Genomic DNA, 20,738 nt, shown 5'->3' with positions numbered 1-20,738 from the left:
AGAGAGGAGAGAGATCCCAAGGCCATCATGGTGCCATCATTAGTGATGCCTTCAGACTGTCCTGTGTTAAGGAGACCATGCCAGGTGAACAGGGGCTGAGGTGACAGGGAGCATAGGGTGGCACCTGGGATTCATTTTAACTGCTTCTTTCTCTCCATGAACACTGGACTTGGTTGCTGCCTGACTCACAGATGCATTAGGAGCTGGTGAGCTCCAAACACAATCTTTTGAAGGAAGATCCTAGCCAAGCTCCCTGCCCTTGAGTGGGATTTCCCATTCCAAATAGGGGCTTGGGACCTGAACCAAAGTCAGGCATAGAGCAGCCCTTTCAGATACAGAGATTTCAACCTCAAATGCAATTGTCTCTGGGGTACATTTGCACAATTCCCTTTGGAAAGATTACCGAAAGCCATCTGACTCTATAGTTTGGAGCAAGGGGACCTGGGGGGCACCTGTGTTCTGCCCTAGTCTCCCAGGTCCTCCCAGGTCCACCCAGGAACGGCCCCGCCCCTGTGAGGGATACATAGGTTCTCCAGCACCTTTCTCTTGGCTTGGCTGAGTTTCTCCATCAACTGCCCCAGCTTCTACCACAAAAGCCAGCAGAAACAATCTATTAAAAGAAAGGAAAGTGCCCAGGGGCATCAAGTCCACTTAGGAAGTCCCGAGGAGGAGGGCCGTGCTCAGAACCTTAGCTCAATAAGCTGGAATTAGGTTGCATCTCAAGACCAAGATGAGACGTTCCCAGAGCAGGCTGTTCAAATCCACCAGGTGCCAAGTCACTGGGAACAACCTCCAAAGGGTTTGGACCCCTGCGGTTTTTCCAAGGAAAGTGCTAAAAACAAAGATATTTTCTTGATAACTACCTTCTACCGTATGTTGCATGGGGATACAATGAGAAGACAAAGACAGGAGGGATAGCTCTGGTGGCACTGAGAAGGTGTGGCCCTGACCACTCAGGGAACATGTGACCCCATGAGGAGGGCCCCCTTTGGTGTCCTCCAGCACCTTCGAATGTGTGGCCCACAGACCCCTTGGCAGTAGTAACAAAGGAACTGTCTCTTCCTCTGGGTCCCCTCCTTGGCTTCCCAATGTTCAGCTCGGGTGCCACTCCCATGGGCACTTTGTCCATTGGGATCCATTGTCTTCATCCAATAACAAACATTTATTGAGGACCTTCATGAAGCTTATACTCTAAGGTGAAAGACATAAACATAGATAAAAATATTCATGATGTAGTGATAAGTTCTTTAAAGAAAAGTTCAACAAGGGAAAGGGACAGAAAGGGGCGAGGGTTATTTTAGGTTCTCTGAAAAGATGACATTCAAGTGGAGACATGAGTGAGGTAAGGGAGTGAACCTTGCTGCCATCTTGAGGAAGAGAGTCCAGACAGAAGAAACAGCAAGTGCAAAGGCCCTGAGGTGGAAGAGTTCCCCATAGGCTCACAAAGAAGGTCACTGGGGCCAAGGCAGAATGAAGGAAAGGGGTGAACAGTAGATGAGATTGGGGAAACAAGTGAGGCCAGGTTACGTGGTACGTTGAAGGCCGTGATGGAAAGGACTTCAGATCTTGTTGTGTCAAGGGAAGCCACTGAAGGGGCGACATCAAAGAAACGACATAATTTGATGTATTTTAAAGGTCACTCTGGCTCCTGTGTGGACACTAAACTATAGGAGGCAAGAGAGAAAACAGACACCAGTTAGGAGGCTGACGCACCAGTGCAGTTGAGAAATGCTGGTGACTTGGACCAAGGAAGTGGTGGGGAGGTGATGTTAAACATCAGATTCTGGACCAGTTGCTAAGATTCAATCAAAATGTCTTGCTAAGGAATGGATAAGCGACGTGAGAGAAAGACAGGAGTCAAGAATGACTCCAAGGCTGTTAGCTTGAGCAACTGGATGCCTAGTGGGTGCAGCCACCGAGATGGGAGAGGAGCAGGTTTGGGGAAGGGTGGAGGGGGAACTAGGATTGGGGGCATGCTGCCTGGCATTTGGTGTCTCTGTCAGGACACCAACAGAAAACAGATGGCATGTTCACATTGTTGGCGTTCAACCACTGTCTGCGAGATGAACCAATGCTGGGTGCTGGGGACACAGTAGCGAATACGACAGTTCCTGGTTGCTGAGAGCCTAAGGGCTCCTGGGCCTGATGGATGAGGAAAACAGTAACCCAGGGGGTTAAGAGGTGAGTCCGAAAAAAAGCATAGGAAGAGGCCCCTAACCTAGACTGGGATGGGCGTGAATTCCTGGCAGGAAAAAAAAATTAGCGTAAATAGTGACACCAAAGCCAGAGGCAGCCAGGCTCATTTGGGGGAACTGCCAGTTACTCAAGAGAGCTGAGGCTCAGAGGGAGAAGGACCCCACAGGACCAGCTCGTGCAGGGCCCTGCGACTGCTGAGGGGTGGTGGGGGCTTCACGCTCTTTCCCCAGGCTGCTTCATGACCCCGCTCTTCCTCTTCTTCTGGTCTTGGCTCAAGTGTCACCTTCTCAATGAGGCCCTCCCTGATTCAACTGCAGCCCACTGCTACACCCTGCACTCCAAAGCACCTCCCAGCAATATTTTTCTCCCTAGCACTATGACCATGTGACCTGTGTGTTTAGCCCCCTCCCAACCACCTACCCCCACCACCACCCCCCCTCCACCGCCCCCAGCTAGACTGGAAGTCCAGAGGGCTGCATCCTCACACCCTACGGTTCCTGCCACACCTGCTCAACCCACACACCGCAGGGTGCCCTTCCTCCCAGCCTCCTCCTCACCTAGTACCCCTCAACCCCCCAGAATAATGGCCCCCCTAAGATATCTGAGCCCTAGGCACCAGATGTAGTGAACACATTACCCCACCTGGCAAAGGGGCCGTAGGGTTGTAGAAGAATTAAGGTTGCTAATCAGCTGACCTTACGGAGACTATCCACGTGCACCCAAAGTAATCACAAGGGTCCTTAGACGTGAAAGAGGGAGGCAGAAATCAGAGTCAGAGCGACAAGATGTAAGAGTCAGCCAGCCACTGCTGGCTTTGCAGATGGAAGCAGGAAGCATCTAGAAACTCAGAAAAGCAGGAAAACAGACTCTCCCTCAGCGCCTGCAGAAGTGCCACGGGCCTACCGATACCTTGATTTTAGCCCATTTTGGACTTCTGATCCTCAGAGCTGCAAGACAATAGATTTGTGTTGTTTTAAGCCACAATGTTTGTGGAAATTCGTTACAGCAGCAACAGGAAGCTAATACACAGGCAAAAACACAGCCCCCCTACTCGTTAATATTTGTGTTCCTGTCACAGTATGAGATGTGGGTCAGCATGTGTCTTCCTCAGAGTGTTCTGAGAGGACTCAGGTAATCTTAGTTGCACACACACTTAGCACAGTGCCTGGCACATAGTTATCATGGAATGGCAGCCGTGGGAATAATATTTACTGTGGGTGCTAGAGTCGATGTGCCAGATGCTTCCTCCACTTCCAGCCGGCGTTCTGTGGCTGCCCCAGGCCTCACAGGGCCTCAGCTGGTTCCAAATTTGGGGAGTCCTACTCACCTTTCAGAGAAAGTGCCACCCTCTGGGATGAGCCTCCTCCTTCGGGGGTGTCAGTCTTCCAACCCGGCAGACATCCCACGGGGACAAGTCTGTCTGCCACAGCCCAGGAGCTGACCTGTACACACTGGTCCCATGGCAGGGGCAGGGGAGACGCTGAAGAGATGGGGGCCCGGAAACTGCCCAGAAGCCTGGCTCAGGGTGCTCCTTATGCCTGTCCTTTGTTTCCGTTCAGAGTCCACAGTCTGCTGGGAGAACTTGGGCCGCTTCACTAAAGAGGGATACGGATGGCAGACAGACACATGAAAGATGATCGACATCATTAGCCATTCGGGAAATGCAAATTAAAACCACAATGAGATGCCAGGGCACACCAGTGAAAACCGAGCATCATTTGTAAACATTTTATTTCCATTTACAAAAGCAGAGTCTACTAAATTGTTGTGGGTTACAGGGAGCTGAAGAAGAGAAAAGGCACCCCCACATAGCCAGAAAGCAGAGTGTTCAAACAACATCACCATAAACCAATAACCACAATAAATTCCTACATCACTTCATGCAGCCCCCTGCCATTCATTCTTGTTCCGCTAGATTGGCTTAGCAGTCCGCTGTAATGAAGCCGTCCGCTTCTGGACCAAAGAGAGTCCTGGAAATCCTGACTGGGTCTGCGGGCCTAGTCTTGGAGTTGCTTAAGTGACGCCAGTCAGAAGCCTGCACCCAGGAGTCTACTCTTTAAAGTACGGCAGGTTTGAAGTACCTGGTACGGTCATTTATCAAGAGGCTCTAAGACTGGCCCTTTGCATTGAAGACACAGGCTGCAGGCTGCGGCTTAGAGCAGAGCCTTCAGGCAAGCATCAGAGGAAACAGAAATATTTGTACAATGACAGAGATGCCAGAGCTGTGGTTAATTGATGGCTCTAACCAATAATATCAGAATGCAGGAGAGCAGACATCTCTCTCAGGGTACAGTACAGAACCATTTCAAAAGACGTTAGATGAGCATTTCCCCTGAGGGAAAAAACATATGGGCAGTGAGAGCATTGACAGATCGCCAGGGACTTCCCATAAAACATACAATTTCTAAAATACTTACATTAGCATCTCATCCATATAAGCTTAACCTCAGGAAGGCTGAACATGGCTTCCCATCTGACAACTCTTCTCGTGCAAATCTTACAATAATAACACATCAGACGAACCTAATTATTTCTAGCATCTCTCTTTTAATAAGGTGCAAAAACAAATCTTTGTGATTTTCCAAGTCTCCTCAGGGAATCTCAAAGATCACTGTAGTTGTGAAAGATATCCTCAAAGTTCCCTTTCACTTTTTTTCTTTGCATATTAAATTATTTGGGAAGGCAAAATCTAAAGAGCTGTCAGAAGAGATCTGGACACTTGTTAATAAATGCCATAGGTGCCTGAGAAACAATCTTCGGTTAACCATTTAATTAAGCGATAACATTGAAAAGTAAACAGACTCAGGGGTATTGAAGACATATGGAAACAAAAAGCTTACACACAAATGTTCATAGCAGCAGTATTCATAATAGCCAAAAAGTGGAAACAACCCAAATGACCATCAAGTGATGACAGGATAAATAAAATGTGGTGTATCCATGCAATGGAATCTTACTCACCCATAAAATGGAACGAAGTCCTCATACATACTAAACATGGATAACCCTCAAGAACATTGTGCTAAGCAAAAGAAGCCAGACAAAAAAGGCCACATATTGTGTGATTCCATTTATATGAAATGTCCAAAATAGGCAAATCCATTGAGACTCAAAGTAGACTAATGATTCCCAGGGGCTGGGGTTTGGGAGAGGAAAATGGGGAATGACAGCTAATGGGTACAGGGTTTCATTTCGAAAATGTTCTGGAATGAGGTAGAATTAGATAGCGGTGACGGCTGCACAACCTAATAATAGCCTAAAAGCCATTGACCTCTACTCTCTAAAAAGGTGAATAATATGTTAATTTTCCTTTTAAAAGCCTACACAGGCACAGATTGTGAAATAAATGAGTAAAATAAACAAAGAAGTATACATATAGCTTGTTTATAATTGAGGAGCGTTTTGTTCCCAGTGTTTTAAAATAATCTTAGACACGGTAAATTCAACATAAAGCACCAAAAAATTCTCTGGTCAAACACAGAATCTCCCCCTTCTAGAATGACTTTCCATATTGTAGGCACTCATATTAATCAGTAAACCAAGGAAACAAGCCCATCAAACCTGAACAAACTCTGCTAAAATATAATATATTCCATGGTTTCTTTTCAGATGCAGGTCTTATAAAATTCACTTTCCAAACTTTGTCCTTCACAGGGCCTTTTCACATTCTGGAACAAACTGACACTTTATTGTAGGACAGGGAGTCTTCGGGGTCAAAACTATTTTCATAATAATGCTAAAATGTTATTTACATTAATGTGCAATGGGCTCATCATTGCTATTTTCAAATGAATCAATAAATAAGTATTTTTAAACATCTCCGTTTCAATTTTTAAGGTAGTAAATATCGATAGTTTTAACCCACATAAACAAAAGCTCTTTGGGTAATCTCAATAAATTTTAAGAATGTGGAACGGAAGATCACGTCTTAAAATACAGTGTTGAGTGAGAAAGGAAACAGAATAAGAAATGGCATGACAATACCATCTATGTGAATTAAAAGTGCTTACACATAAGATAGGAACAGTGCTTTGTTGGAGCAATAAAAAACCAAAAGACACGCACTGGGCATTCCAGAACCGTTGCCCACAGTGGGAGAGGGAGGTGTGAGAGTGGGAAATCTCATTCAAAAAGATTAAAACCCACAAGAGAGGGATCTTGCGTAGACCCTTGATAATGAACTGTCATGAACTGAGGCGCGTGCTTAAATTCACCCTCTGCACTGGAGGTCCCACACCCCCATCAAAGAAAAATACTTACGGGCTCCCCGACCCCACTCCAGCTACCGGTGTCCAGAACAGAGCTGATACCAGAGACCCTCTCCTGGGCTCCCAGCATCTTTGTCTTCCCCAAGATGCCTCATCCTGGAGGATTTATTCCAGGAAATTCATGCACGATGAGAAGCAGGGGAGGGTCGGCCTCCGAGGGAGCAGCTCCCAGGACAGGGAAGGCGTGTGGGGTTGGGTAGATACCACAGAAGCAAAGCAAGCCTATTTATTATATACAGACCACCTACATTGACCAAAGGGTTTGTTCAGTTGCAGGGGTAAGGGTGGGAGTGCTAGTCAGGTGGGAAGCATGTACTTAATGTGGAAATAGGCAGAAAGTGACAGAAGTGGTTGGAGGGACCAACCATGCCATCTGTCATTCTGTTAAGTGGACATTTTTAAGGTGCTTGAGTTGGAGCGCCATGGTGCCTATGGTGGGAGGCAGGGGAAGAAAAAGGAACCCAGCAGAGACACAAAGAATCCAGATTGGAGGGCCAGATGCTGAGAGAAGAAAGTTCTTCAACAGGCACTGAGCGATTCATGGGGTTAGGGCCAGGGGCTGCAACCCCAGATGTGTACCAAAGGGCATGTGCTCCACTGCATTCAACCAACAACAGAAATATCAGTGATTAACACCCAACGACCCACTGGTTTCTGCTTAACCAGTGCCCTGACCCACCGGGGATTCGCTGCTCGTCAAAGAAACGTATTCCACTGCCATTCAGCTCAGTGATGAAGTTTGTCATTGTTTGACGGCTATTGTTCGGAGCCTCAGCTACAGGCTGTCCATTATGCTACACTCACACCGGGAGTTACCTGGTAAAGAACCAAAGCAAACCCATCCCTGCCCACACGGGGCTCCCCGTCTGATGAGATGGCAAATAATTGCGGAGGCAAACCATCGCGGGGATGTTCTTGCCTTTCTGAGTCCCACACAAAATGCCTAATCTCTCATCCTATTCATCCCGTTGATTTTAAGGTGGGCCCTCTCCCTCTCTACCCACCCTCCACTCTCTCTCTCCTTAACCCCAGCCTCTTTCCACAACTCTTTCTCCAGTGAGCTCTTCCCTCCTCCCCCGCTGCCCTCAGTAATGCTGAGGGACACACTCTGGTCTGTAACTGCCCCTCTTCAGGACTTACCAGGTAAATGATCTGTAGGGCCCAGTGCTAAAAGAAAACACGGGGCTTCCTTCTTCAAAAGATTCTTAAGAATTTCAAGATGACGACAGCAGAGCATTAAACCAAGTGTGGGGCCTGCGTGACAGCACAGGTCGCCTGTCCCCGAAGCCAGCCTCACCTCAATGGAACATGGAGAGAGAAATGAGCTTATGGACCACCAGCCCAGGGCAGAACAGGACCGGCACCAGGCTGCACCGCCCAGTCTGTGACTGTTAGCTTGTCATGAGCAGGAGATGGGCCGTCACCACTAACCACTTCCAATGGGACCCGGAATCTCACCAACTCCCCTTAAAAGGGATCGTTAAAATTTGTTAAGAGCAGAAATTGCAAATGGAACTTAAAGGTTAAGGAAAAGCGAGCCTCCTGAATGTTAATTTTAAAACCCAAAGAAAAGTTTTGAAGCACAAAACCATGCTCTAAATGACAAAGCCCGCACAGCAAACCGTGGCTCTGCGGCAGGGGTGGACAGGGCAACGCGTCCCCCAAGGATTATTGTCAGCACACACAAAGGAGAAGCTGAAGGGGCACCAGCTGTCCCCACAGTCACAGCCTAGAGGACAGATCTCTGGTCTCACCCCAAAGGTGGCCCTTACAAGTCCTGAAGGAAGGGGGCTGCTGCTCTGACTCCCTTTGCAGTGTCGCTTTTCTTGGCCTCTGGTGTCATAAAGATCATCAAAGTCAGGACACACTCCTCAGAAGAGAGGACATTTCATCAAAGACTAAGCAGCTGACACAGCTGGGTGAACTGGAAAGGAACTGAAGCACTCCAGGAGAAAGCACAAAGGGGAAAAGAAATGGACCCTCAAAGGCGGGGAGGCCGCAAGTTCTGGAGAGTTAACGCCTGCAGAGCATCCCTCAGCCAAGAAGAGAAAGGAGTCGGTGGGCAAATACCCCAATTTCCTGGTGCCATTTACCATGGCTCATGCCCCCGGCCCCGGCATCCAATGTGCCACGAGGCAGAAAGCAGCCGAATTCCAGGATAAAAAAAAATACGAAGTCTGACGGATCAGATCATGACAATCCCCGGACAAAACACTGTCCACAACAGTTTGAAAGATGCAGCCTCCTTCTCTTCCAAACAGAGAGTGGCAGTATCACCATGCCATAGCAGGGAGAACAAAGAGGGCGCACAGCCCATGCTCGGCCGAAAACTCAAGAGGAACATCACACAAGCCTTCAGAAGGCCATGAGCAGCAAGTCAGGGCTCTGCAACACTAACAAAGTCAGGAAGAAAGAGAGTGGTTTGAAAAAGATGCGGCCTTCCAATTCTGAGCGAGATGATGTGTCCAGCGTGCAAGTGTTGGAAGAGTAGGTAAGGCAAGGAAGGAGGCAAGGGTCCCCTGCACCGGGTCAATGCTCACCTGGAAAATGAAGGCAAAACCACACAGGCCTTAATGAAGGCCATGGGCAACAAGTCACGATGGTGCACAGACAGCCAATCAGGAAGGAGAAAGAGCAGAAGCTGCTTGAGGAAGTGAAAATGAATAAGCAGAAAATCCAAGACCTGGAGAAAAAATTAGAAAAACAAGAGAGGTCCTATAAAATTTACATTTGCATTCTGAACCAGGAAAGCCATGAACCCTCATTCATGGCAGAGGATGTTAGAAGAGCTCTTGACACAGAGAAAGTGGGAACTGCCAACTTGAGACATGTTTTAGGACAAACACACCAAGAAAGAGACTCTTCAACAAACCGTGTCCCAACTCCAAGAAGCAAGCAGTCACCAGAAACTTCCTGGAAGACACCCTCAATGATCAGAGAGCTCTTCTGGCCCAACCATCAAAACAGGTGAAATCTCGCTCCCAGCACCAACAATATGCCAACCTTTAGGGTCTTTCTCTTCTTGCTGAAGGAGCCCAGCCCCGACTGGAGGTCCCAACACCAGTTCCAAGGGGTCATCTGAGGCCTTGAGTGTGTGGTGTGCCTCCTACATGGTACAGCTGGGGTCCCACCAAGAGATGCAAGAAACTCTTCTCTTCTAAATAGCAGGATGTCATGGGCCACCTGTCATTTCCATGATTTCCATGATCACATCAAGACAAAGATGCCCACCCCACCAGGGAGATCCCACCCACCTGGGAGGACCTCCAGTGCCCCTTCGTTCCTCCACCTATGGTTCCCCTTAGGCCTACTGAGAAAATACAATCTGTGCTTTCCCCAAGTTAGAACTTCCTTTTGCCCAAGAGGGAAAATGCAGACAACGATCTGAGGTGTGGGGTTTAAAAAACTATCTGACCACTACAAAGACCACTGCTCAAACTGTTTCTTCCCACCAACAACAATGCACCAACCTACAAGGTCCTCCTTGTCCCTCACTGGAGGAGCTCAGCCTAGACAGGGGGCCATGCCTGCTAAGGAAGCCCCTATACCTTGTCCTAGGCTCATCTGAGCTCTCTACTGATCTCATATCTGTGCTTTGCCAAAACCATTAACTTCTTCAGGTAAGAGCAGAAGACCCACTCTGCCATAATGTCAAAAAGGAAACAACTCGGTTGTCACAAAGATGCCCCATCCAGGGCCACCCCAATCCTCACCTTCCTCAGCAGTGCTCCCTGGCTCTTTCAAGTGAGAATTATGAGACTGTGGACCCACCTGTGGAGACTGGACATACTCCAGTATCGGCTCTGCTGTCTACATAGCAAATGTGAGGACTCCCACACTGCTACGACAATTTGCACCACAAGCCTTGGTGCAGTTTGCCCAGCTTGAAGAGACATGTTCTCAGAGGTGCCATTTGCAGTTAATTCCGAACCTGATACCCCAGCTCCACGACTACCACACTCACACGGGGAACCAGAATCTCTGATACCACAGGTTGATGACGAACTGCAACATTGACTTGGTCTATACCATGCAGCCCTCAACAGCCTAGTGGTATCGTTTAGAGACACCCATGAAAACAGCCATATTCGCTCTGCAGAGAGCCACCTTGATGCCTTTAAAGCAGCCGGCAACAGGGCCATGGTGCACATGCCTTACCAAACTCTAGATGTCTCAGCACATTTTACATTTGTCACGGCACAGCTGTGGTGTCACAAGGTACTACTGGGAATCCTAATCTGAGCTCACAGGACCAGATGTGCAGATGACACCCAGGTGCACACAATTGCAAAGAGGGACTCAGATGCCCACACTCAGCACTATTGACACATACCTCCCAGAAGTCGACTCCAGGCTGATTCTTCTACCTGGAGTCATTGACGAGATCCCCAAGTCCCACAGAGCGTGGGACTGACTCAAGGCAAAAGCCAGCACCTGGTTCCCTTAGTCTAAGGGATCTTCACCCAGAGGTGCTCCATGTTGCACCCATAGCATCTCCAAAGCTTGTGTCTGCTGCCTGGCACCCGGCATCACAGCCCCAACAATGAGACTGAAGGACTCGCAACTGAAGGACTGCCCAAAGCAAGCTCCATGAGCATTCCGGAACAAAGCTCCCGAGAGCGACACGTCCTGGAGTCATTTGGAATTTCTGGGGACATGTTGGAGCAGGTGTACAAGGAGTTAAGCAAGAGAAGAAGAGCCAAGCCTGATTCGCCTATGGAGGACAATTAATCATTAAAAAAGAGGGGGGGAGTCAAAGATCCTCAACACATCCAGGATGCCCCAGCAAATACTTCTGACGTTTCTCCCACATCTGTTTCCTCACTGGGCCTTCTCCTTAAAATCCTTCTCTGATCTTTCTCCTGAACGAGGAACTATCAGTTCTGAGATCTGTGGTTAAAAAAGATGTATTCGCCACAAAAGGAGATTACCTCAAGACCTTGTTCCCCAAAGAATTAACTATTTAACTTTAATTGTAGCTCAGGTTTTAATGAATAGTAATGAACTGAGTGATTTATGTTGCATTTAATGCTCTAAAAATCCTTTAGGTTTGAGAAAAAATTAATATAATAAAAACCGAGTTCCAGTTGATCTAGCTGCCCAGCCAGGTCTGGGAACCAATAGTTGACAGCAAACAGGGCTGGGGCTTGGAAAGTCTGTGGTCCATCAACTTTGAAAAGCCTTTGCCAGGATGTAACTGGACCCTCCATACAGTGCACAGAAGTAGGCAGAGACCACTGAGGGTCAGAAAAGTAATCTTGCTCAGCTTCAACTTACCGAGGACGTCCTCCACAGGGAATGTTGCAAAGCCGTAGTTCTCAGCCAGAGGCAATTTTGAGCCCCCCTCCCACCCCCGAGGACATTTAGCAATGTCTGGAGACATTTTTGATCATCACAAGTTGGAGGGGATGCTCCTGGCATCTCATGGAAAGAGCTGGCGATGCTGCTAACCACCCTACAATGCACAGGACAGACCCCCACAACAAAGAATTATCTGGCCCCAAATGTCAATAGTGCCAAGGCTGAGAAACTCCAGTCTAGAACAAAGGCACTTGAAACCCCCTAGGCACCCAATCTTGAGTCACGACCCCTTTGAGCATCTTAGCCTGTGGACTCCTAGGCAAAAAAAGTATTTCTATACAATACACCGACACAAGGCTTTGCAGTGTTGGAGGCAGGACCATCCACCCTGATGCCCATTCGTGAACCCCCTCATTCAATACCGGGCACTCAAGGGTACTGAGGTCAGTTACTCTTTTTAGAGAGTATTCCAATTTTTTTTTTTTTAATCCTTCCAAACAAAAGAAACCCTGTTCAGAACAACCTTGGGCACATATTACCTCGTTTAAACCTCATAGCCATCCAATGAGGTCAGGACAGTTATGATCACCAGGTGACGAAGAAGGAGACTGGGGTACAGAGAGGTTTAGATAACTTTTCCAGGTGGCACAGCCAGCAGTGGCAGAACTGCAGGCCTGGCCGGGCGCTCCGGGTCCGAAGACCACCGCGAAGCGTGCAGAGGGCCCCCAGCCGGTGGGGGCATTCGGATTCCAGTCTGGCTTTCCATCGGGCTTGCACTCCGCCGCCGCCGTCCTCCCCTTGCTGGGAGATGAAGTCAGCAGAGATGCGTGGCCAGCCCTCTCACGCTGCCCTCCCCGGGGCAACGGCTCTCCTAGCGGATGCGTGGACGTGGCCGCGGCCACCGGGCTTGGAGCGGAGGCAGCTCCGTGCGTGGGCCGCCCGTCTGGGGAAGAGGGCTCCTGTCCCGACTCTCCGCAGGTGCGGGCATCCTCAGCTGCGCCTCTGGGGGACTCCTGGCTCCGGCTCGGGGCGGGAAGCCTCCGGTCTCGGCCAGCTCCTTGTCATCTCAAAGCACGCTCCCCTGTGAACATGACCAGCGGCACAAGTTGCTGATTTACCGAGCAAGCAGGTCAGCTCCAAGGCCCATCCCTTGCGCATTTACAGTCACCCAACCTGCCCACTCAGGGGGCCTGCCCAGGGGCCAGCAGTCAGCCAATAACTGGAAATGTGTCAGAGTAATGGTGAGTCCCGAGGTTTCCTTATCTTTTCTCCATTAAACCTCTCCTCGGTTCCCTCAATCTCTGTCTGCTTTCGTTTGGTAGCAAGAGGCTGCTTGTGGACCACGTGGGCTGGTGGTCAGGCAGGGACCAACCTTACTTTCCTCCTCTGGCTGGGACTGACACCCAGGCTCAGACATTCGTGCCCCAGGGCTGTCCTCTGTCCTCATTTCCTCATGGTCACCCTTTAGTCTGAGCACCGAGTTTCTGCTGAAAACCACGCAGCAGGGGATGTTCGCATCCCTGGAGGCTTTGACAATCAAGAAACTGCATTCAAACAAACTGTGTTCAGAGGGACTTTTTTTTCTTTCTTTTTATTTTCTTTCTTTTTTTTTTGGTGAGGAAGATTGGCCCTGAGCTAACATCTGTGGCCAATCTTCCTCTTTTTGCTTGAGGAAGATTGTCACTGAGCTAATATCTGTGCCAATCTTCCCCTATGTTGTATGTGGTATGCCACCACAGCATAGCTTGATGAGCAGTGGGTAGGTCCACACCTGGGACCCAAACCTGCAAACCACAGGGCCGCTGAAGTGGAGCACGTGAACTTAATCACTGTGCCACCAGGCCATCCCCGGCATGTTTTTCTTATAGTTTGCAAATACATGCATTCAAATCTAAAATTTTGGTTTCAGAAAACAGCAGCCAACTAGACTTAACAGATTTTACCCATCTGCCACATGTGCACCTGACCAATTTTTTTAAATGGGTAAACATTTTAAAGCTAAGCTCCCCACCCCACCACCCTGCTATTCCTTTGTCACCCGCTCCCTCTCTGGGACAAGCACTATTGGAGTCATCAGAGCACCCCATCTCTGGATAGTTCTTACCGATGTGAGCCACTCATGTGGTGAGAATCAACACATCATCCTGTCTGGAGTGACTTGACAACTTACAGAAAAAGCATCCTACTCCCCACTTCTGGACCCTCTTTGGCCTCATCACTTAAGGGGCCCCAGCTCCTTTCCTCGACTGGCTATCTCGTCCCCGCAGTTGTGCTTGTGGGAGTTTGGGGAAGGGGATGTGAAATGCCCAGCTTAGGACCAGTCCCACAGCAGGAGAAGGCTGATTTCCATGACTCTGGTCCCCTAAGGGCCACAAAGCGTGGGTGGTCTGCACAGCAGCCCCACAGCTCAGAATGATTTGGGGGATGCTCTACACCCTAGAACAGGATGGAAGGGGTGAGCTCCACCATTTGATGGAGGAGAAACAGGCCCAGAGCGGGGAAGCGAATGCGTCGAGATCAGTGGCGAGGTAGCGACTTGACCTGCACTCTTGGCCCGGCCACGATGCGTTTGTGAGCCAGCGGCATCATCAGCACCTTCCTACTCCTCACCCTACAGAGAGCAGGCAGTGAAGATGGGGAACTCCTTCCCCCCGACCCATCCCAGAGAGAAGTCAGCCAGCTGCCCTAGGCTCTGAGCTGCTGCAATTCCACTTGTGGGCATCCTGCCACTGGGGTCAGCATTTCTGGTCAAGAGAAAAAAGACCAGGGCACCAGGGGTAGGAATCCAGGGCCAGAGCGCCCCCTGCTGTCTAAATGTTAAGCAACCCAAACCTTAGGTCTGCCTCTCAAGAGTTCCTGTGGTTGGGGCCCAGGAAAGCTGAGGGCTGGGTTCAGGGCAAACCCCTTCTGGAGAGTCTCTCCTTTTGCTCCAGGATCCCTGTCAATGGGAAAATCATGCCCACTGTTTCTCTCTTGCTGCATCCCTGAATGAGTCCACTCAGCATCATCCATTGATGGTTTTCTGTGGACCAGCCACTGGGTCTGGTACTTTGGGGACCAGAAAAAACAAGACACTATTCCAGTCCCTATGGAGTTTCTTGAGTGAGAGAGACAACCAAGGAAACATAGAGAGGCAAAGATTTGATGCAGGTGAGTGTAACAGGCTGGGGACCAAGTATCAAGGAAACGGATCAGAGAGGTTCTAAGGGCAGACTGGTGGGGTTTGAAGAGGAAATAGAGGTAGAGAGACCAGACATGGAGAGGGGGGAAACACATTTCTGTGAGAGGAAACAGACCCAGCCAATGCCCCTCCTCACTTGTCCCTTGTCCCAGCTGCTTCCTCTTCCTCCCTCCTAACCCACCATGGGTCACAGTGGCTGTCCACCTTGAGAGTCCACCGACCTCTCCTGGCTGCCGCTCCCCTCTCTGGCCAGGTCCATGTCTGGTGGGATTCCTGTGACTCTCCCAGCCCTCACACCTTGACCCTGCCACCTGCCATTGAACACTTGGCTTCCTGAATCCTGCTCAAGCCTGTCAGCAATCTGGACACTTGAGAATTCAATACACATGAACTATTTCTCATGCAGAGGATGCCGCAAAGTCTAAACCATCCTTTGCCCCTAAGGAAGAGAAGTCATGGCAGGGAAAGAGAGAAGGTGCCAAGGAGTCATGCCAAGAGAAGGTTCTCTGCAGGTTTAGAGGAAGGACAAGTTTGCTCTGGGCTGTAAGGGCAAGAGGAGGTGGGAAGCAGGGATGGGAACTCCATGGGCAATGGCGCCGGGATGTGCCTGTGGGATGACGAGGAAGAGTTAAGAGCAAAGGCTTGGAGCAGGAAGGCTCAGGATGAGTCTGTGGGACGGCGCATGGAGGAATATTTCCCAGTAGGGAGCTGAGAGCCACTCAAGGTTGGAAGCAGGAAAGGGACACAATGAAAAGTGTGCTTAGAAAGATTCCCGGGACAAAGGTCACCCTGGTCTCTGTCAGCGGCTGTGATCAACCTGCCCTCCAGCCGGGGAGGGTGGAACCACTACTCCTGCGTGAGCCCCTGGGTTCTGCCCCAGGACTGCTCCCTGCTGGGGCGCTGCCTGCGCTGCACTCAGGGTTCTCGAGGGCAGAATTCCTCCTGCCTGGGTGAGTCAGCAAACAGTGCCCAGCTGACCTCAGGCCCCAAGGAAGCCCGCCAGGGGGTTGGTCCTGATGATAAACACAGGGCTCCAAGCTGAGCTGGGATGGGACACACGGTGGGCCCAGGCAGCTGGGTCTTCACCCTGAATCTGCCACTCAACCACTAAGTGACTTTTTAGAAAACCTCTTTCTTCTCAGCCTCCTAGGCCTTTTGATGGCCACCCCAGCTCCTCACAGTCAAAAAGAGACCTTCTACTTTCCTATGGTTCACACCATGGGCTTTTGTACAAGGCATCATTGTCTTGAAACACAGACACGTCAACGGCCTGGGTTATGCCCTCTCTGCGTACCCGCTCAGCTCCGGCCGGCACTGATACTGGAACCCAGCCTCTGCCTCTGGCTCGGCTGTCTCAGAGGCTCCTCCTCCTGCTTTCCTGGATCCTCCCTGTCCCCAGGCACACCAGGCTGTCTTCAGGAATCTGGGACTGAGGCCCTTGTTTAAGGAATCCTGCTCAGCACAGGGGCAGTGGAGGAGCCCACTCACGGTAGGGTGGGTCCTGGGGGAGCAGCGATGTTCACTCTGGGCAACAGCATTACTTTCTTCATTGTTCTGAGAGTCCTGTCTCCACTCTGGGAAATCAGCCTGAGCTAGAAATCTGACTGTGTGGGAACAACATGGCCACCAGGGGGCAGCAGAAAACAAAAGCTTTACCTGAAAATGGCTAATTTGGCGAAATTCTCTGCTGGTGAGGGAGAGCAGTGGTTCCCAGCCTGGGCTGCAGATTGGATTCACTTGGAGAGCTTTAAACAACACTGAGGCCAGGTTCCTACCTTGAGAAATTCTGATTTAATTGGCCTGAGGTGTAACTCCAGCATCACAATTTTTGGTCTCCCCAGAGGAAATTTAATTTTTTAAACGGGGAAAGAGGTGGAGGAACAGAAGCAGCGACCTGTCAGACCGTTCTACTTTTCAGCTAGGGCCGAGAACCGTCGGGCTGCACCTCTGTGGCTCCAAGTGTGGCTCACAGAACCTCCAGTATCCAGTTAGCCGGGAGCTTGTTAGAAATGCAAAATCTCAGGACCCACTCCAAACCTACTGAATCAGAATCTGCACAAGATCTCCAGGGGTTTTGTGTGCACATTAAAGAAGGGCCCTTGGGAAGAGTCTAGTCCAGTGCCATATCCACACTTCACAGATGCAGAGACTGAAGCCCAGAGGAAAGGATCTATTTGTTCAAGGTCATTGGCCGTGCAGTGGGTGGGATGGCACAGACCAAAAGACCCTGACTCCCAGTCCAGTGCTCACAGCACCCTGCTCCTCCCACCCAGGCTGGGCCTGGGCACCCAATGGCAATAAGTGGTGGCAGGAGTCTGGTGGGGCTTTGGAACTTCCCCACAGCTCTCAGCACATGGACTGCAGGGATGCTGGAGATGGCTAAGATACCATCCCTGGCTCAAGGAGCTTCTGTCCTCATATATAACTCAGGACAGAGACATGGTATCAGCCAAGTACAACCGCTCATCTTGAATCACACTGTGGGGCCACTGTAAATCTAGGAAAACAGAGACAGGACAAAGAGATCTGCGAGGATTTGTAGCCAGGGAAGGGCTTGGAGGGAGGTGGGTTAGATTTCAGTGGCTGGTGGAGGGATTTCAAGGGACGAATTAAGGGTATTAATAGGGCGGGAAAGGGATCCGTGTGACCAGGCACCAGGTAAAGGCTGGGCAGCAGAGAGATAAAGCTGGGTTGGGATGGCAGCTCAGAACACAGATGAGGCCCTGAAAGCAGAGAAGAGCTGCATACAACTGGATCAGTCCCTCGGCTGGAGACCACAGGAGCCATGGAAGGTGTCTGAGCCAGGGGAGAAGAATGGACCTCTTTCGGGGTGTATTGGACATGGCACAATGGAGGAAGGGGCTACAGGAACCCTCGTCCTGGGAGCTCACTGAGGGCATGGCTCAAGGCTTGTTCACCTCAAGGTCACCAGCATTTGGTAGAGCCTTGGCCCTTGGAAGGCATCCTAAAAATGACCATCTCTAAGGGAAACCAGCCTTTAACCCAAGGGCCATTTCACACTCAAGGTCCAGATCCCAACAGGAAATCTAAGTCATGCTCTTGTGACCTCGGGCTTGTAACATCCTGGAGTGGGGATGATGACAGAAACTCCCTCATCAGGCTGTACTGAGACTTGCCTGTGACAATACACGTTCCATACCTGTCCTCTCACTGCTGCTTGATATCATGATGACTCCATTCTACTTCTGAAAACCTGTTCGTCCCAGGGCTCCAGTGACTGCACCGCCTTGATTTCCTCTGCAGCCCCTGGAGTTGCTCCTTCATTCTCTTCTTGCCCTCTAATTAATGGCAGCATTTGTCGAGCACTGCGCATATATTAAAGCACTTTACATATATGAGCTCATTTAATCCTACAATACTCCTTTAAGACAGGTTCTATTTGTTCCCCGATTTAAAGGTGAGAAAACTCAAGGACAGAGCTCCCACATGCACACAACAGGGGTTTGAGTTGGGTTACCGGATCAAATGCCCCCTCTAACCATGCTTTCATGTGTCCTCCAAGGCGAGCCTGCCCAGGACTCCCCCTTGGCTCTTCCATGACCCTCGAGCCGCACTTGCTCCCTCCGTAACTCCTCCTCTGTCAGCTGGGGGAGCCCGTTTCAATTCTTTGTTTTGAGTCTTCATCTTCTTCTTTGACCAACAGACCCAAATTTCCGAAGGCCAGTGGAAGTCTGTCGTCCCCTGAAACCCAGCCAGCCCCAAGCTCCTGGCCCCTGAGCCCCAGACAGCTCATCTCTTGTACCTTCCTTAGAGCACTAAGTTCATTCTGTCCGGACTTCTAGCTCAGCGAGGCTGTGCTAGTCTCCCGCCCCAAGTGTGGGATCCTGGAGAGCAGGAATCCGTCCTCAGGTGACCCTCAGGTGTCTCTTACAGACCCAAGCACAGCAAATACAGGACTTACCTATCTCTCAAGCCTCCATCCTCTCCCAGCTTCCCTGTTTTGGCTCACAGCACTATGGTTCATCTGGTCCTCTAGGATCGGAAACTTTCCCCCTTGAGCATCCCTCTCGGAAAGCTTTCTCATTCTTCCAACTGTCCTCCCCCCTCAGAGCTGCCTCCCCAACTGCCTCTTAGATTGTTCCCTTCCCCCACATTCCAGCAGACCAACCGCTCATCCCGCCCCCAGCAAGCTCAGGTCAAATCCAGGCGCCCTGAGTCGACCATCACACCCTGCTCCCTTTAAGAGTTGTTCCCAGTATGTGTCTTACCCCATGAACTCTAAACTTCTTGGGGGCAGGAACTGTGTCTTCCTATTTTCATCCCCGTGACGCTGATCACAGTAACTGGCACACAAAACTATCAATAAACATATTTTGAGTAAATGAGTTTGGGGATTTAGTTAAAGCAGAAAGTGTGTGATTCATAGGGAGCATTTGATTAAGAAAAAAATTAACAACATGGAAGGTATAAATATTTTCTGAAGTAGAAACTTCTAAAATTGCCCACACACATAGCCCAGGTCATTCTGCCCCTTGCCACACACAAGTCACATCTGCCATGTTTTTATTGATTCATTTGTTTATTCTGTTTCCACCCACTGACATGGGTTGACTATTCATTCACAGTCCATTTGTTAAAAGCACAATCGCCGAAGCCCGCTCCCAAGATTTACTGAATTCAATTCTCTGGAGTAAGGCCTGAGGGCTTCTCATTTTATTCATTTATTTTTAATTTTTAACTTTTCCTTTTAAAGTAATTTTCAGACTTATAAAACAGTTTGGGAATCATAAAGTTCCTTGTACCCTTCACCCAGCTTCCCCAATGTTAAAACTTACATAACCATAACACAGTGATCAAAACCAGAAAATTCACATTGACACATTAACTCATCTACGGACTTCATTCAGATTTAGCCAGTTGCCCATTGATGGCCTTTCCTTGTTCCTGGAGCCAACAGTCCAGGATCTCACACAGCTCTCAGTTGTCACGTCTCCTTAGACTTCTCCCATCTGGGACAGTCCACGGTCTTTGCCTTTCACATGACCTTGACACCTTGAAAGGGCACTGACCAGTAATTCTGTAGAATGTCCCTCAATGTGGGTTTATCTACTATTTCCTCTTTTATCTACTATTTCCAGATTGTGCACTGGGGGCAAGAATAACACAGAAATGATGTTCTGGCCTCAGTACGTCATATCAACATGTATCATTACTGCTGACTTCAACTTTGTTGACTTGGGAAAGGTGATATTTGCCAGGTTTCTCCACTGTAGAATTAGATTTTTCCCGTTGAAGATTCTTGCCTGTCATAATTATTACTGTGCTGTTTGCCAAATGGCGATTTTCTATTTCTATCATTCCTTCTAATTAACTAGAAATCTATTATAACGAAGAGCTGTTCTGTCTGACTCTCCCTCTCTCAATATATACAGATACAGATAATATATACATAATATCTACATACACATATACGTATGCATAGCCAATTATTAATTTATGTCAGAATGGAATCAAAGATATGAGCTATAATCCATTACTATCAATATTTATTTTGTTGCAAAAAGTATCCCAGATTTGCCCATTGGGAGCACTTTCAAGGTGGCTCCTGTGTCCTTTTGACATGGCCCCATCATTTTGTGAACACTCCTAACATCTTGGCACTACACCAACCAGGAGTTCATCCTGATACCTTTGATTCCAACCCCACACCAAGGATTCATTCTAGCCTTCCTCCTTTCCTTATTTGTAACTCCTTTCTCCATCAGAAACTTGCCTCTTTTCCACAATGTACTTACTTATTTGCTTGATCCCAGAATATATATAAAAGATTT

General features: G+C 49.2%; 1 long non-coding RNA gene and 1 other non-coding gene across 2 annotated transcripts; both read right to left on the bottom strand.

Moving 5' to 3' along the window:
- Window positions 1-10,412: 10,412 nt before the first annotated feature.
- On the bottom strand, window positions 10,413-10,557 carry MIR9079 (microRNA mir-9079). Its single transcript, NR_128102.1, has one exon. It is a non-coding gene; the product is annotated as a microRNA mir-9079 (primary transcript).
- Window positions 10,558-11,474: 917 nt separating this feature from the next.
- Window positions 11,475-19,055, bottom strand: LOC102147450 (uncharacterized). The gene is made up of 3 exons (XR_290025.4): window positions 18,869-19,055; window positions 18,107-18,272; window positions 11,475-12,846 (listed from the first exon to the last, which is right to left on the bottom strand). It is a non-coding gene; the product is annotated as an uncharacterized lncRNA (long non-coding RNA).
- Window positions 19,056-20,738: the final 1,683 nt, after the last annotated feature.

This window comes from Equus caballus, chromosome 3, assembly GCF_041296265.1.
Source record: "Equus caballus isolate H_3958 breed thoroughbred chromosome 3, TB-T2T, whole genome shotgun sequence".
NCBI lineage: Eukaryota > Metazoa > Chordata > Mammalia > Perissodactyla > Equidae > Equus > Equus caballus.
Note: the sequence above shows the minus strand (reverse complement) of the source record. Positions and strands in the feature narration are given on the sequence as shown.